Here is a 16,151-nt window from a genome sequence, read left to right on the forward strand (position 1 = left end):
AGTGCTCCAGACAAAATTTTGAAGTGGGAGTGTTCTGCTCTACATTTTTTTTAAACTGGAAGTAAAATTAATTTTTTTTAGGACTAAAAATGTTGTCAATTGGATTATTTTATAAGCGTGTAAAAATGTTTTGAATGGAAAACAAATGTTTTTGCAATTATTTCTTTGCAGCTAATTATTCGTGCACAATAAATGATACATGGTTACCTCTTCAGCGGCGCAGTCATAATAGTAGTTCCTTTGTGGTACTTCTAGTGCTCCAATCATATCCACGGGGATGTGTGTGGATGAAAGCAGGCGTTCAAGGTGCTACATGTCGGTTTCTTATTTTTATTGGGGCGTATTTTTCCTCCCTGATTTTATTTGTTGGGTGCATTTTTCCATCTTTAGGGAGTAAAAGTGGCCGATGCCCCCCTTACATGTAGGGCTGAGCAGAGAGTTTTTTAAAGTTACACCTAGGACCCCAACATTACAAGGCCCTCCTGTCTTACTCAGCATGACTCCCTAAAGGACACTGCAATTCTTGGAATTTTTCTGCACTGTATTCTATGAACAGACACATACACCGGGTGAATAGTGAGTTGAGAAAGCAGGGGTGGGGAAGGTGGCACAGGAGAGGGCCATGTGGTGAGCCAGCAGTAGCGAGATCTGGGTGGGCAGTTAAGTGGCTGCAGTGCTACACGTAGCTTGCTGAACAAACCCCAAATTAACGGTTTCCTGGCATTGGACACTTTCTTTTTCAGTTAGTCTTATCCCTTACAGCCATTCCACACACAGGGGTATGTTGCTGCGCTTTCATTTCTTCAGAAGTTTTTTCTTTGCCATCATTAGCGCTTCATTTATCTGGTCTCCTGGTGAAATGAAAGTCTGATGGAGAATGAACTAGTATATGAAGGATAAGAGTATGTGGTAGTTGGCGATCCGAGTCCTCAAGCAACACTCCAAGGGCTCGTCTCTCGACGCAGCGCGCTGACTGTGGTAGGCCAAGGATTACGCGCTCAAGGAGATGATACAAGTCTTTATTTTGCTTTCACATATTGGCCAACTGCCAAAACCTTATCCCACGTGATCCCTTGGCCCCGCCCTCCTCCCTAACCTCAAGTTCCCTTGATGGCTCACGAGGCCTCAACTGAGGGCCACCCACATAACGATGTGATGTGGCTGTACAAGTCCCTTGCATCATGACATCTCCTCCCCTTTTAAAGTTCAACTAGCTTAGCACTAATCCCAGTTCTTCAATCAGTTTTATGGGCTTTATGCTGTGCTGAGGTCTTCCAGGGGCTGGAGGTTCTAGGGCTGATTAGCAAATCCCTTCAGGTAGTTCTTCCTCGTCCGAGGGTTCACTGTCCACTTGATAAGACTCATCTGAGTGATTGTCCATCCCCATCACTGTCCGATTCCCATCGATCAGGGATGCAACCCGGAAATCAAGAGTTCCTTGAGACTGCTTGTTGGCAGACCCCACATGCCGTCAGCATGTTGCCTTTTTTTTCAGTTACTATCAGCACTTCCAAGTCTTTGGTTGGTACATTACAACTTGGTGTCCTAGTTCTACCTTGCATTTGTGTGCCCTTCTCCTCCTGTCCGTGTTGTTTTTCATCTTTTCTTTCTGTTCCACATCACAAGCCTTGACTTGTCGCTTGCTTGTGTGGATTTTCAGGAAGACGTGTTCTTACGACTCGTCAGAATATAAGAACCGATGGACTCACTCCTGTGGTGCTATGAGGAGTGTGATGGTAGTCACGTAGCAACTGATATAGTGCTTGTTCAAAAGGATTGTTCACCAGATGAGCCATCTGTAAAGTTTTCTTGATGTTTGCCATACTGCGCTCTACAATGCCATTGGCCTGGCGTCATCGGGGCGTTATTTTACAATGTGTGAAACCCATGTATTTAGCAACATTTCCGAAATCATAACTTGTGAAAGGTGGTCCATTACCGGTCTTCAGTATTTTTGGTATGCCATAGACAGATAGCATTCGGTCTAATGCAGGAATGACAGTGTGATGACGGGGAATCTATAATCTGTGCATCTGGAAATCTCGAATGTTCGTGCATCAGCACAGTGAAACATTTTCCATTTTGCAACGGTCCAAATAGATCAACTGACACTTCTTCCCAGACACCTTCCGGTAGTTTCGACATTTGCAAAGGATTTGGGGGTTTTGGAGCCACTAAAGCATATAGTTCACATTTCCCCACTACGTGTTCCACTAAGGTGTCTAGTTTTGGAAACCACACCTTTTCTCTCAGGAGTCGTTTTGTCAAAGCTGGACCACGATGACTCTTGTGAGCAAGTGCAATTACTCGTTCAATTAGTGTTGAGGGTATAACGATTTCTGAACCTTTCGTAAGTATATGGTTTTCAATGACAGTCAGCAAGTTCCAAAGCTTTGACGTCTTCTTTCACTGTTTATATTTCAAATCTGGCTTGTTTTACATGCAACATCCTACCAGTACGCACACAGTGAGTAATTGCAGCTAATGCTTTGTCATTTTCTGATTCTCTGACGAAAGTAGACCATTCCAGAGGTAGGGGTTGAAGGTTATGTATTATGTAATTAATATAATTGTCCGCAATGGACGGATTGGCACCAGATAGTCTGCCAAGTTGTCTTCTGTCCCAGGACAAAGTATTATGTTGAATTTGTAGTCCATTAGGCGTAGACCGCATCTTGCAATTCTTGAGGCATTCTTGATTTAGGATTGCCAAAAATGGTAAGAAGAGCTTGGTGATCAGTGATTACTGTAAAGGGCTTGCCACAGAGAAAAAATGAAAAATATTCGATGCCCATACCACTGCTAAACTATCCTTTTCGGCTTGGGTGTATGAGTCTTCTGTTGTAGTAAGGCTTTTGCTTGCAAAGGCCACTATACATTTTTCATTTGGCTTGGCAGGGTTGTATTGTGTTAGTATGGCACCCAATCCCACGGGGCTAGCATCCACTATGACTTCAGTCTTTTTCTCTGCATCGAAATATGCAAAATGATCTGCTCTTGTGATGTTCTCACGAATGATTTCAAAGGCTGTTTACTTTGTTGACCACTCAAATGCCTGATTTTTCCGTGTGAGGAGGCGTAGTGGGTTGCTTACAGCTGCATAATCTGGTATGTATCTTGAACACTAACTGGCTAAACAGAAAGGATCTTAGTTCAGAGATGTTGCGTGGTGGTATGGCCGAGTTCAGGGCAGCAACTTTTCCGAGGTCAGGCCTCCCCCTTTTTTCAGAAAATATGTGTCCAAAGAATCTCAGAGTCTTTCCGGAACTCACACTTTGTTCAATTGAGTGCGAGATACGCGGTTTCAAGGGCTGTGCATACTTTGTACAGCGTGGCATCATGTTGTTCTTTGTTTTTTTTGTTACGCAACACATCATCCGAGTAGGTCAGACAATTTGGGACGTGACGAATGACCTTACGTACTTCCTCCCGAAAAATGTATGCCGCCGATGAGATGCCAAAACGGAGTCTTTTATATTGAAACAGTGCTAGGTGAGTCACAAATGTGGTGATGTATCTGGATTCTGGATCAATCTCGATGAGGTGATATCCTTTCATGAGATCTAATTTAGAAAAACATTTGGCTCCATGTAGAAGATGAATCATATCTGTAATTCTTGGAGCTTGGCGTCTTTCTCTTTCGATGGCCTCGTTTGCTCTTCTCATGTCCACACAATCTAATTGATCCTTTTTTTATTGTTACTGGCACTATTGGCGGTACCCATGGGGTTGGCCCCATTACTGGCTCTATAAAGTGCTGTTTCAGTAATTTGTTGATGTCATCTACTTGGCGTTTTATATTTATGGGGAAGCTACGGTAGTGTTGTGCAATGGTTTCACTTCAGGGTTGATGTAAAGTTGAATTTTCTAATTCTTGAGTTTTCCTAGACCCTTTAATAGCTTCTGAAAAGTACCCTAAATGTCCTTGGGTCGAGAAAAATATTTGTGCGCCATCAATTGATACATTATGTGCACTATTCTCATGTCTACAGCAGTTTTAAAGCAGAGTATGCAACCACTCTTAGCTTCTGTTTTTAGCACATGTACTTGAACTTTCGCAAAATGCGACTTGTGACCACAAGTGACTGATTTACACCTTTACAAGGCAGGGGCGTGGTGGAGCCAGAAGTGGAGCCATATGGATAGATGTCAACCATAGCTTTCTTAAGTTTTGGAGGGTTTGGTAATGAATCATAGGCTTCTTTGCACCTGTGCCAATAAGGAAATCTAAAAGGTGTATTATTTACTTGAATGCTCAGAATGGAGTTATGTTGTGTGGCAGTGTTATTATTTAACGCCCATACATATCCCTTTTTACTCTGGTCATCTCCAGATGCAGATAGTTCACTACTGGAGGGTGACTTTATTTCAATGTACCGAACATGGCGCCTTCTCCTACTGCGTCTGGAAGTGTCAGCAGGCTTGTGTTCATCCTTCCAATAGGTTCTTTTGTAGTGTGTTATCTCGCCATGACCCACTTTGATCAAATCCGGGCCTTCTTCACATGATCTTGTAGGGGTTAACCTTTGGTACTCTCTGAAGTATTTCTGTGAAATTGGTTGAAAAGGAGGGTTCTTGCACATAGCTCTATAATGGTCATATCCACCACAGGCTGTGCACTTGTGACCCATGGCGGACATTCTCCGGTATGCGGGTACTCAACCACATCTATAGCATGTGGCTTCATTGCTGCTTGAAGCTGGGTTACCCATAGAAGTTAATTTATGAACCACTTCTTGATCAGAACATTTTGTTTGTATGTTGACTTTATTAAGATTGTCTAATTGGGATTCAACTGCAGCTTCCATGCAAGCTAGATCAAGAATTTCATCCAATGAACGTTGCTTTTGTAACAGTTTCTTTCGAAAAGTAGGTGATTCACACCTCGCCATCACTTGAGATCGAAGTGCCCCTTCGTTGGTTTAAGGATTGAATTCACAATGTTTTAATTTGACGCGCAAGCGCATCGCATAGTTGTCTATGGACTCTTTTCTTGGCGTGTGGTGTGAAAGATAGGTCTTTCATAGTCCACATTGGTTAAACGTGTAAAATATTCTGTCAATTTGGAGTGTAATTCCTGATATGAGGCGGTGTCCAGAATAATACATTCCCCATCTATGTCTCTCACTGCCGGCCCCACTGCCATGGATAAGGTATTTTTGAGTCTGGTGTCATCTTTAAGACCAATAGCTCCAACATAAAAATTGAACTCACGGAACCATGTGGCCTATCTAGGTCCTAGATTGCTGGTATCCCTTATGTCAAAAGCATGTGGTAGTTGTAACACCTGTGAGCCTCCATTTGTGGTAGCTGGCGTTTCATTTGGTGGGTGAGTCTCTGTGGAGGATGTGGGAGTTTCTTCAGACATTTTGACCATTTATATTGGACTTCTCTGTCACACCCTTTATTTATGGTGATTTCAGTGTGGTTATTACTTGGCCATAATCACCCTTTCTTGTTGATTGGCTGCGCAGGCTCTGCTGCTGCTCCGCATTAAATAAATACTTTATTTATTTTCAAACTTTTTGTACGTTTTCTTCAAAACAATATTAATGGTGCCGGGCTTCAAACTTGCTTCACTTTCTCTCCCTTTTTTTGTTTTTGTTTTGGCTTCCTAATGTGATGGGAAAGAAGGGAGGCTGTGTGTGTGTCACCAGTTAATGAAAGTTTTCCCTTTTCTGATGATGCCGGGTTAATGGATGTGACAGATTAGTAAATATCTGTCATCTAGTTACCTCACAGCATCTGGAGGCGTGCCGGCACCAGTTTAGTGCTCGGCTGCACCCTTCCCGTCAGTTGCCGTCTTCCGTGACAGGGTTCATTTTCCTCACGACGCAGGTTTCAGCTACGTGCCATCCTCGTCGCCAGTTGCACGAGCCCTCAAGCAACACTGCGAGGGCTCGTCTCTCGACATGTCACGCTGATTTAGCGGAGGAGGATTTCTTCCCAAAACTGTGAAATTGTATTGCAAATCCAAAATATATGTAGGAGTTGTACTCGGTTCACTCCTGCACATCTAACAAAAGCAAGATGACAAGAGCTTGCACTGCATCATTTTCCATGGTAGCTAATATAGGCAGTAAATATTTCTCTGTTGGTGAACCGCACGTCTAGGTCAACTGGTCATGTTTCTGCAAACTCGTTCTCCCATCTCTCACTCGCCATCATTTGTGAGCAGGGCTTTGATGACAGTCAGCGGTAGATCATTGATGTTGTGAGAAGCAACTACTGGGAATGGTGATACAGTTCTTAAGTCACATGCATATTGACATTCAGGGACGAGAAGATGGTTGCAAGAACAGTTCCGTATGGGTGATCCCTTGAGAGCTCCGTGGGGTGTAACATATTTGAAAAGCAGGAAACCATTTTCCTATGTCAATGATATGCTTAAGCTCCCAGATGAATTCAGTCCGCCAAGATTGGTTGTTTGTTGCCCAGAAGAATTCTTCTATAAGCTCAATTCCCCAAAAAGATGTTTCTACCTAGATCGTGGTTTACATGCTTCCATTCCGCCAGGGTGTGCACACACAGGGTGGTGTTGTGGTCATCTGTAGGCTTTTGTCGATAGTAGTCTAGGAGAATGGGGGCAACGGAATAGTCACCCAGGTTGGCATAACTGCCATGCTGGTTTTGAGACAATTTCTTCATATCAAGGAAGCAAAACCCTCCATCTTTTACCTGGTGCATCAAGATCGAGGTTTGTATATTGGGTCCAACTCTGGTTCGCCACATGAGCTAGTTTAAATATTTGTGTTACCTTCACCAGTGTGCAAGGGAGGGAGCGTGTTAAATGGGTATGTAGTTTAGGTAGCAACGTCATTTTGATCATCCCTATCTTTCCAGAGGGGGCGAGGATTCGTTTCATCCATTGCCTGAAACCAGAAATGTGTCTTTAAGTTTCACCAGACGTTCTCCAGCCCATGGCATAGGATCCCTTAAGATAACAATTTCAAAATATTAGAACTAGTCTCTAGCTCAATGGGATTGATGATCAGGGAATATGTTTCTATAGCACAGCATGGTAAACCGGAAGACTTCAGTGTTTTGACATGTTGATCTTCAAGTAGGACTGCTAACCAAGCATAGTAAAGATCGCAAACATACTAAGGTGTGTGCAGTCAGAGTCTGAAATAAGAACTGAAATGGTCATCAGTAATACCTTTGTAGACGCATAACATGAAATGTCTTTAATATCTCTATCTAATCTGAATGCTGCCGCCAGTGGTTCAATGAAGAGTTTAAAAAAAAAGACAGCGGGGAACGCTTGGGATTTTTCTACAAAAAAAAGTCAGAAAAACTGAAGATTTTATCCCAATCACCAACATCCCAAGTTTTGCTTAATTTCACAAAGCTAAAAAAAAGGTTTGGGAATTTGTGACTGGCCCAAAATGAAGCTTTTCCAGCACACTACTGAGGTATGTCTAGTTCACCCTGTTCAAGGCCTTCTGTATCTATACTGTTCGGCATCAATTGATCGAGAAGGTTCCTGCACAGAGCATTTTCATCAATCAGTTCTCTCATTATCATGACTGTTGTCCTTTGACAAAACCGGTTTGATTCTGGTTTATCAAGCAGGGTTTCCAACCACCGAGTTGCAAATACCTTTGCCAATATCTTGACATCTTCAGTAGATTGAATGTAAATTGGCACAATTGTGTGGTCTCTGCCTGGTTTGGGGCTCAATGTGATCAAGACCAACTGCAAGAACGCCAGTCGCGCGCCACTTTTAATAATGCTGATTCTAAACATCTATGGAGAAGTAAGTTAGAATAGAATTTCACCAGGACCCCTTGAACTTTTGTTAGTTTGCATTTCATTTGGCACAACCAGTATTTCTTCATCAATTTTTGGTTGAATCCAATACCTCCTATTAGGCCTTCAGGCCTTGTAAGTCAAGGCAGTCTAAAAACAAAGACATCCTATCGGTCTTCACCATGGCCCTATCTCCTAGTAATCCCGAAAAGCTTTTTTAATGTTCGTTCACTTAATCAGTAGCATTCCAAAGCTGTCAATAAAGGGAAGTTATGTGCCTACTGTACTCCCTTCTCTTCAATTTATTGGCCAGTCAGGCCCCTGCCACCTCTTCAAAATCCAGTACACCAGCATGGTGTAGAACAGAGCTCATGTGACTTTTCTGTGAGCCAGTAGTCTAATGCGTTATCAGTGCCATTTACTTTTTTCATGAAGGCTTTATAGTTATGGTCATCCTCTGCTTCAACATTCTTCCAAGGTCCTCCACATCTGCTACCACTACTTTCTGGCGCAAATCTTAATTCCTAAACCCCCAATGGTGGCTTTCAGCTAAAGGGATCACATACTGGCCCCACTCCCCCCCCCCCCCCATTTCCGTTTTTCTGAAGTAAAAGGGTATCTTTTTTTAATGCAATATCTAGGAGTATAATCTCGACACAGTTTTCATTGGGTTTCCCTCCCCTAGTGCAATCCAGCAAGACGCGAGTGTCATCATTCGAAAAAAAAGCATACCCTTCCACATGTACCCCGCCACCACCTCTGGAAGTCAGGACTTATTCATTAAGAAGTAGTCGATCCAGGCTGACAATGCATGTGCAGCCAAGAAGAAAGAGGAACGTCTGGCATTGCAGATGAGGGATCTACCCAAGTCCCAGGCTAGGTCTTCACTAGGGAAGCCAGCTGTTTGGCTCTGCTGTCCATCTGAGGTGGGCTACCAAGTGACATATCAAGCAGCCAATTAGAGAAAATGCTGTCATGACAGTCCCTGATGAAGTTAGCCCAAGACACAAGAATTGTTAATAGGTAGGTAGTTTTCCACATACAACCGAGCATTTTTTCACATTCTTTTCTGATCAAGTGGCACCTTTCATCCCGACACCATTTTATTTGTTAGACCGGAGGACTTTTCTCCACCTCCCAACGAGTTCAGAATAATATCTCATCGCGCTCAGCAGAACTATCCTGAAGAAAGCATGGAGGATAGCTTATAAATTTAGACTGCAACCTTGCAGTTATCCCCGTACTGGGAACACAAAACGTGTCGACTTTGCAAGTAGTGTGCTGATAATTAGCACAGTACAACAAGTCACTTTAAACTACTAACCCCACCACTCTTGTCTTTTTCAGGTTCATTTTTGCATAACTGAGACTGAACTCACTAGCAATGCGGTTATACTCAATTGTATGTATTGGTGTATTGTTGAATTATGAATACATTTTGTTTTACCAGTTCTTGACCACTACCCGATCAGTAACGACGGAGTAATCCGTTTTCCCTTCCCACTTTTGTTCCCCAACAGTACCTCACTATGTCAAAGGGTGGGGTAGCCTGGACTCACCAGCATTTTTTCTAATTGGCCAGTCCCTCATGAGTCCGGCCCCTCTATAACAAAAAAGAGGCTTCTTACCCATATTATCTATATCAAGCAACCATCCATCATTAAATAAAAGCTGTCGCCGATGAGAATCCCATCGCTCTATAAAGGTGTCTTTTAGGCCTTCAATTGCTGTGTAAAGCTTGCCTCTGACTGTATTTGGCGCACTAAAAGCTCAGAAGGATCACGCTCTATTTTCCAGCATCACTTCCATTGCTATGCATCTGCCTTCTGTATTCACCACTTGCCCACCAATCGCCAGATGCAAGTCCCTCCGAAAAAAGAAAGTGTCCTGCGTACCCTAGATGTCATCCTACATCAACTAGATATCTCCTTATTGTCGTGCTTATTTAAAATATATTCCCCCATCTTGCGTCCACCCGCTTTTTCTTAATGCAAATTAATATTTTTCCCCCCTTTTGACCTCTACAGAGACCCACGGTTGCACATTTATTAGGGGCCCACCCAGATCAATAGATAAAAAACGCTATCCTTGTTGCACTAATCGCCAAGGTATAAGGGAAAAGGACATACATATGGAAGGACCATACATATGGTAAACTAGAACACACGTAATATCAAGTCTAGGGGCATTCCATCTGCCTTTAAGTTTCACTTGACTTTTCATGGTAGAGGGTCCATTGCTTGACCGAAAACTGCTGAAATCAATTTTTCTTCTGCTTGCATTTTACCATCAAATTGTAAATGGTGGGCTGGGGTAAGGAAATATTGGTGGGTGAGGTGGGGAACAGAGGGGGCGGTTTGTTTGTTTATTTTATTTATATAGCGCACCTGACCCAGGGGTATCTGGGCGCTTGAAGTACAGATTATGGTTACCGGTGAGCAACAGGTTAGTGCGAGCATCTTCTTGCATTCTGTGGTACAAATTTGAACGCACAAAACCACCAAGCTGTTTTGTTTCGAGTAATAGACCTATTTTTTTAATTATCTACAACTTCTCTAATTGTTTAAGCAATAAAACCCAGTGCATTTACAAACATAACCATTCCATGCTAAGACTCGATTAAAAAAAAAAAAAAAAAAAAGGAGCACCATGCCTCTCCACCTCCTAGAGATCGAATTTTAACCTTATACCTGTAGCTCAATATACAAGGCATGGGAGAGAGGAGCTGCAAGACCCACAAGGAATGATCAATTAACCATATTAACTGAATTAGATATATGTTCAGGGGAAGACAGCTCAAATGTTCAGGGCAGACAGCTCAAAAGGTTCCAACAAGGGGTTATCAATCAGAATGTCTTTCCAGGATAACAAGGGTAACAATGTGGGGTCTCCACACTTATGAGCTTTCATACCCGAGAATGGCTATAGAGTATATTATTGCACAATGTTGTTCTCCCATTTGGTTTTAAGAGCGAAATGTGCCTTTTTCCCCCCCTATGCAGGCTGCAATTATTTAATGATGCTTATCTTACCAGAGACTATTGTATTATCACGTGCATGTTCTTTTACTGGACTAATATTCATTTAGTGTTCCGATATCCTAAACATTATTCCAAAGAACAAAGACATTAGTTAAAGGGTACCATTATCATAGGAGAGTCTGCCATTATCCTAAGTGTCAATGTACCTGGGCTCTTCTCATCTGAATAGACTCCTGCCAGGTGGGCTTTGAGAGTGCGGGGGTGGGGTTATTACAAATGTCTTCAGTTTGGGCAGATGTTAACTGGCCCTTATCGCAGACATCACTGGGACAATAGCATAATGTGTGTTAAAGGGGCATCAGCCAGCGGAATAACAGGAGAGCCACCAAGCAGATTCTATAATGCTTGTGCTCGCTTCATCCTGCAGCAGACACACTGTCTTTGCCTCTTTGTCTGCAAGATCTCATCCACTTCGCCTCCTTCTGGTGTTCGAGGGTCTGAAAGTCTCAAAGACCAAGAGAGTGTCAATGTGCGAATACAAAGCCCTCAGACCTGCATGATCTCAGTTTTGGCACTTTTCAGGTTATGAGTGACACATCCCAAAACCAGCACTCATCATAGTAAGGTGGTCAGGATTGGAGCCGGCCGAAACCATGTAATAAGTGCAACAATCAAAGCCATAGTTACATTTTATAGACCAATAAGGTTGAAGAATCTGAACGGCTCACACTACAAAGGTCTAGGTATCAGAGCCTTCTGCTATGGGAGGACAATCAGTTGGAGATCCTCATTATAAAGAGCACAGCATCCCTCAGACTAGGCAGATAAAATTGTTAGAGCTTCCAATCTAACAAGGGTGCCAGAGACTACAGTGTAAGGCCCTGCAGTTCAAAAGTAAGGAATGATCAGAATAGAAACCCTCTCCAAAAGCGTTCCAATATAAAAAGCTATTGCAGAAACTATGCAAACTAATACAACCACACATTTTTAGCATTAGGGTAGTATAGGAGACTGGTCAACCACAAGGATGTTTAAAACAAGTAAGAAACTAAAACGGACCAATCTCCAAAAAGTGTTGCCATTCCTTATTACACTATAAATGGGGGCAAAAGTAGGAGTCTGACACAGTGCTTGGCATGTTTGTTGGCAAAGACTTATTTATAAAAGTAAAGAAAAGGAAAAACCTACCCTGCCCTACAAGGGGTTGCTCTACCTCAACAAAAAGACCAAGGATGTCCATGCAAGTCAAATGTCCACCGTCCTGTATCCAAACCTATTTCCATCCCTTACACTCTACATTACCTAAGAAGGCTTCTCTCGTTCTGGATTTGACTTCAAATGTTCAGTTCTGGTTGAGAAAACACAATGAACAATTATTTCACTTAAAAGTGCTTGATGTTTGAAGCTTCTCCACACTTATACAAAAAAAAAACAATATGATTTATGGGGAATTCCATCCCCTCTTTTCCTTCCCAGTCTCTTTCGATTACAAAATAACTCAGTTCCCAGTAGTCTCTCCCCCTGTTCCTTCACAAACGTAACAAAGTCTGGTTAACTATCCTGCCCAATTTGACTGTAGGTCTTCTCACTTCACAAAAACACAATTTAAATGTATCAAGTGGGTGGGGGGACAGGGGTGGGGGGCTTCTCTTCCTCTATTCTTTCAGCAGTTCACAAACGTAGCATCAAGTCTGGTTCACTATCCTATATAATAAAAAATAATCAGGATGTGAGATCCTACAAAAAGCAAGCTACGGTTCTGAACAAATTAGTTTATTTCAAAAAACCACAAGTGTTATTGTTCAATTAGTTTACATAGCTTTCGATAAGCACGAAAGGCTCAAAGGAACGGACAGGAGTAATTAAATTTGGTGGAAATACAGAATGAGTATCAACCTCTTTTGTATTGAGGTACAGAGTTCCACCTAAGGGCACAGTGGTATACAACAGTTTGAAGAACATATTTAAACAATAGTGCACCCGGTACATAGGGTGGTCCAGGGCATGCTTAACACAGGGTGTACACAACATAATCTACAAGACATACACGAAAAAGGGTTTTTGTAGTTGTGTCACTGGGGAATCGACACAGGTGTGTTTCGGCCATAAAGGCAGAATTTTCGCCTGGATAGTGTTGGCCTTCTTCAGGATGAGCACCAAATGTGGTGTAGTCCGTATTGTCTGCGAATAGAGAAGGATCTCAGGGTCTAATTGTGTTATTTATTGTTTCATAATTGAGGCCTAGTGTTGCCATGTCAAAGGAAGGCTTACCTGCTGCTGTGGTTGCAGTAGTGATGCTGTACAAAACCATCCAAGGATTAGTGCTGGATGGTTGGTGCAAGACTGCACTTGGGGGAGCCGTGGGTTCCTGAGGTATCAATTTCGGTCAGGATCCTATTGGCTAGAGGAGGGCCTAAAAAGGTCCCCCGTCTGTAAAAAACAATGATGGAAGTGAGTTTGAGGCGTCGGCTCAAACGTCTAGAACTAGGGTGAGGGGTTGGACCACCAGCTCCACATCCTTTTTTTCCAGACGGGGGTGGGGGGGAGAGACAACGGGGCAGACCGAAGAAACGCCCACAACAAACGGGCCAGTACATGAGGACACGCCAATGGTACTCGAATCAACCTTAACCTCCATCCCCATTTTTAATCTATCCACAAGAACACGGACTCCATCTGAACAGAGCCTCCTAGAAAGAGGATTATCCTTTGTTCCAGCTACAAGGGCAGACCCATTCCAAACAGAGGCCGAACTCAGAAGATTTTTTCAGACCCGAGATTGAAATTTACCTACCTGAAAAACAGAAGTCGGAAGATATCATCCAAGAAGCCACAGAAACATCAGAGAACGTGACGGGCCTAAAACCCAAGTCAAACTTTAATCCTCCTCCCCACACTATCCCAGGGTGAGTTCGAAACCAAATAGTTATGAAAACCATCAAAAGCGGACTTGAACAGAAGAACTATTATCAAGATAACCTGAAAAAAGATGAAGACAATCTCTCAAAAACCTGAACTCGGATAAAAACGTAACCATCAAACCAGCCGACAAAGGCGGCGGAATCGTCATCATGAACACTGAAGACTACAACAAAGAATGTCAGCGTCTCCTAGATGACACCACGTCATACAAAAAACTGAACAGGGACCCCACGCAACGTCTACTAGAGGAAATCACAGTCTCACCAGACACGCTGAGGATGAGGGTTAGATCTGTACCGAAGAACTCATCTTCCTCAATAAAATGCACCCCCGGACTCCAGCATTCTATATCCTGCCTAAGATACATAAACACACCACTAAACCACCTGGCAGACACATTGTATCGGCCTGTGACTCGCTACTGGAACCCTTATTATACACAGATCATTTTTTGAAACGTTTTGTGAGCAAAATGCAATCCTACATCAAGGATAGCACAGAGACCATCAAGATCCTAGACACCGTCACTCTGACCACTAACTCCATCCTAGTCACCATGGATGTGGAGGCTTTATACACCTCCATCCTACAGCAAGAAGGATTACAAGCTCTCGCCACCTGCCTCGAGAGAAGGACAGATGTGACCACTACCCCAACCAATTTCATCTTGGAATGCATCCGCATAGCCATGGGGGAGAACTTTGTTTGGACAACAACTATACCAACAGATCAAAGGTTTCAGCATGGGTGCTACCTTTGCTCCAGATGTGGCGAACCTGTATATGGCCCAGTATGAAGACGACAACATCTACCGAGACAACAACCCCTACAGGGCAAACATAAAGGTATGGCGCAGATACACTGACAACGTCCTTGTCATATGGGAAGGCAACAAAGAATCACTCCTGGACTTCCACCATTGGCTCAATCTGCAAAACACCCACATTAAGTTCACCATAGAGTGGGATTTCCAGTCCATACATTTTCTAGACCGCCACATCTACCGTTCTGGGAACCTATTAAAAACTGAATTATTCAGGAAACCAAAGGATAGAAACAGTCTCCTCCATTTCTCGAGCTATTATCCACAAGGTTTGAAATACAATCTCCCCTACGGACAATTCCTGCGCATCCATAGAAACTGCACGGACAAAGAAAAATTCAACCTACACACCAAACAACTACAAACTGGCCTAGGACAAAGAGGCTATCTGAATAAATCTATAAAAATGGCCAAAAAAAGAGCAGCAAACAGACACAGTTCTGTCTGTCTCACCACCAAAACCAAGGATCCCGTAGACAGGACTGTCTGCATCACAGCGTTTAACCCAGTAAGCAACCTCATCAAAACCACGATCAGGAAACACTGGCACCTCATCAAAAGCGAAGGAAGTCTGGCGAAGAAACCACTATTCGCGTTCAGAAAGAACAAAAATCTAAGGGACACTTTGGTCCATACTTTTTTGGAACCCTCTAAAACACCAGCAACATTATGGAACCTGCCACCAGGCGTGGGACACTACAGCTGCGGACACTGTGTGGCCTGCAGCCACACGACCAACAGCAAAACTTTCACCTACAAAGATTCCACATGGAACATGAACAACCACACAAACTGCGAAAGTAGATATGTCATCTACGTCATCAAATGCCCATGCAACATGATATACATCGGAAAGCCCATCAGACCTGTTAAACAGAGGATCAGTGAGCATCGATCCTGCATTTAGAATAAAGTACAGGATAAACCCCTGGTCGAGCACTTCAACAAAAAAGGCCATACGCATGAACAATTCAGCAGGACTGTGCTGCAGCAACTACAGTCACAAAAATGCAGAGGCAACATAGACCTGGCCCTCACAAAACTGGAACAAAAGTGGGTCCATAGACTAGACACAGTCCGCCACGGCCTCAACATAACCGTAGAGTGGAAACATTTTTGGGTCTAATCTCCACCCACGAGCGTGAGGCGGACCCATAGACATTGCACCCACTGCACACAATAATGCCATATTTTGTTCGTTTGACCCTGGAAATGATGCCCACATGCTAGGTGTTTGGACTGAGAGCATTACTGTCACTAAACTGTACGAACCCATTTGGACTGTTTTTACAATCACTGGAAAAGAACTGTGATCACATGCTTTTTCGAGTACTTTTATGTTGTTCAAAATCATTGACTTTCGCATTGTCGTTCCACATGATCAGGCACTACATGTCCCAGCATCCATAGCGCTTCTTAGTAGTTCCTGTCCTTTACAGAGACCGCCTTCAGTTTTCATTAGCGCCTCCAATGGAGGCACTACATGTCCCAGCATCCTTAGCACTTTTGGTAGTTTCAGTCCTTCATGGAGACCGCTTTCAGTTTCCATTTGGGGCTCGGCCCACTCCCATTGGTCCAAGCACCTCACGCCCCGTGCCATTGGCCCAGGCGCCACACTGGGACTAGCTTATTAGCTGAGCTGGTTTCACTCTGATGTTACAGCTACCATTACA

The 16,151-nt window shown here is 43.2% G+C and overlaps 1 protein-coding gene across 2 annotated transcripts in view; it reads right to left on the reverse strand.

Annotated features, from left to right (window-relative positions):
* Nucleotides 1-16,151, reverse strand: part of CUEDC2 (CUE domain containing 2) — a 226,417-nt gene that overhangs the window by 189,503 nt on the left and 20,763 nt on the right. Inside the window, exon 2 of one of the 2 annotated variants that reach the window (XM_069610476.1) lies at nucleotides 12,036-12,081. The exons of the other annotated variant lie outside the window; for it this stretch is intronic. The gene's annotated coding sequence lies outside the window, so the exon portion shown is untranslated. The remainder of the gene's footprint in view (nucleotides 1-12,035; nucleotides 12,082-16,151) is intronic. 2 annotated transcript variants of the gene reach the window in all.

This window comes from Ambystoma mexicanum, chromosome 8, assembly GCF_040938575.1.
Source record: "Ambystoma mexicanum isolate Mex_15411 chromosome 8, UKY_AmexF1_1, whole genome shotgun sequence".
Lineage (NCBI taxonomy): Eukaryota > Metazoa > Chordata > Amphibia > Caudata > Ambystomatidae > Ambystoma > Ambystoma mexicanum.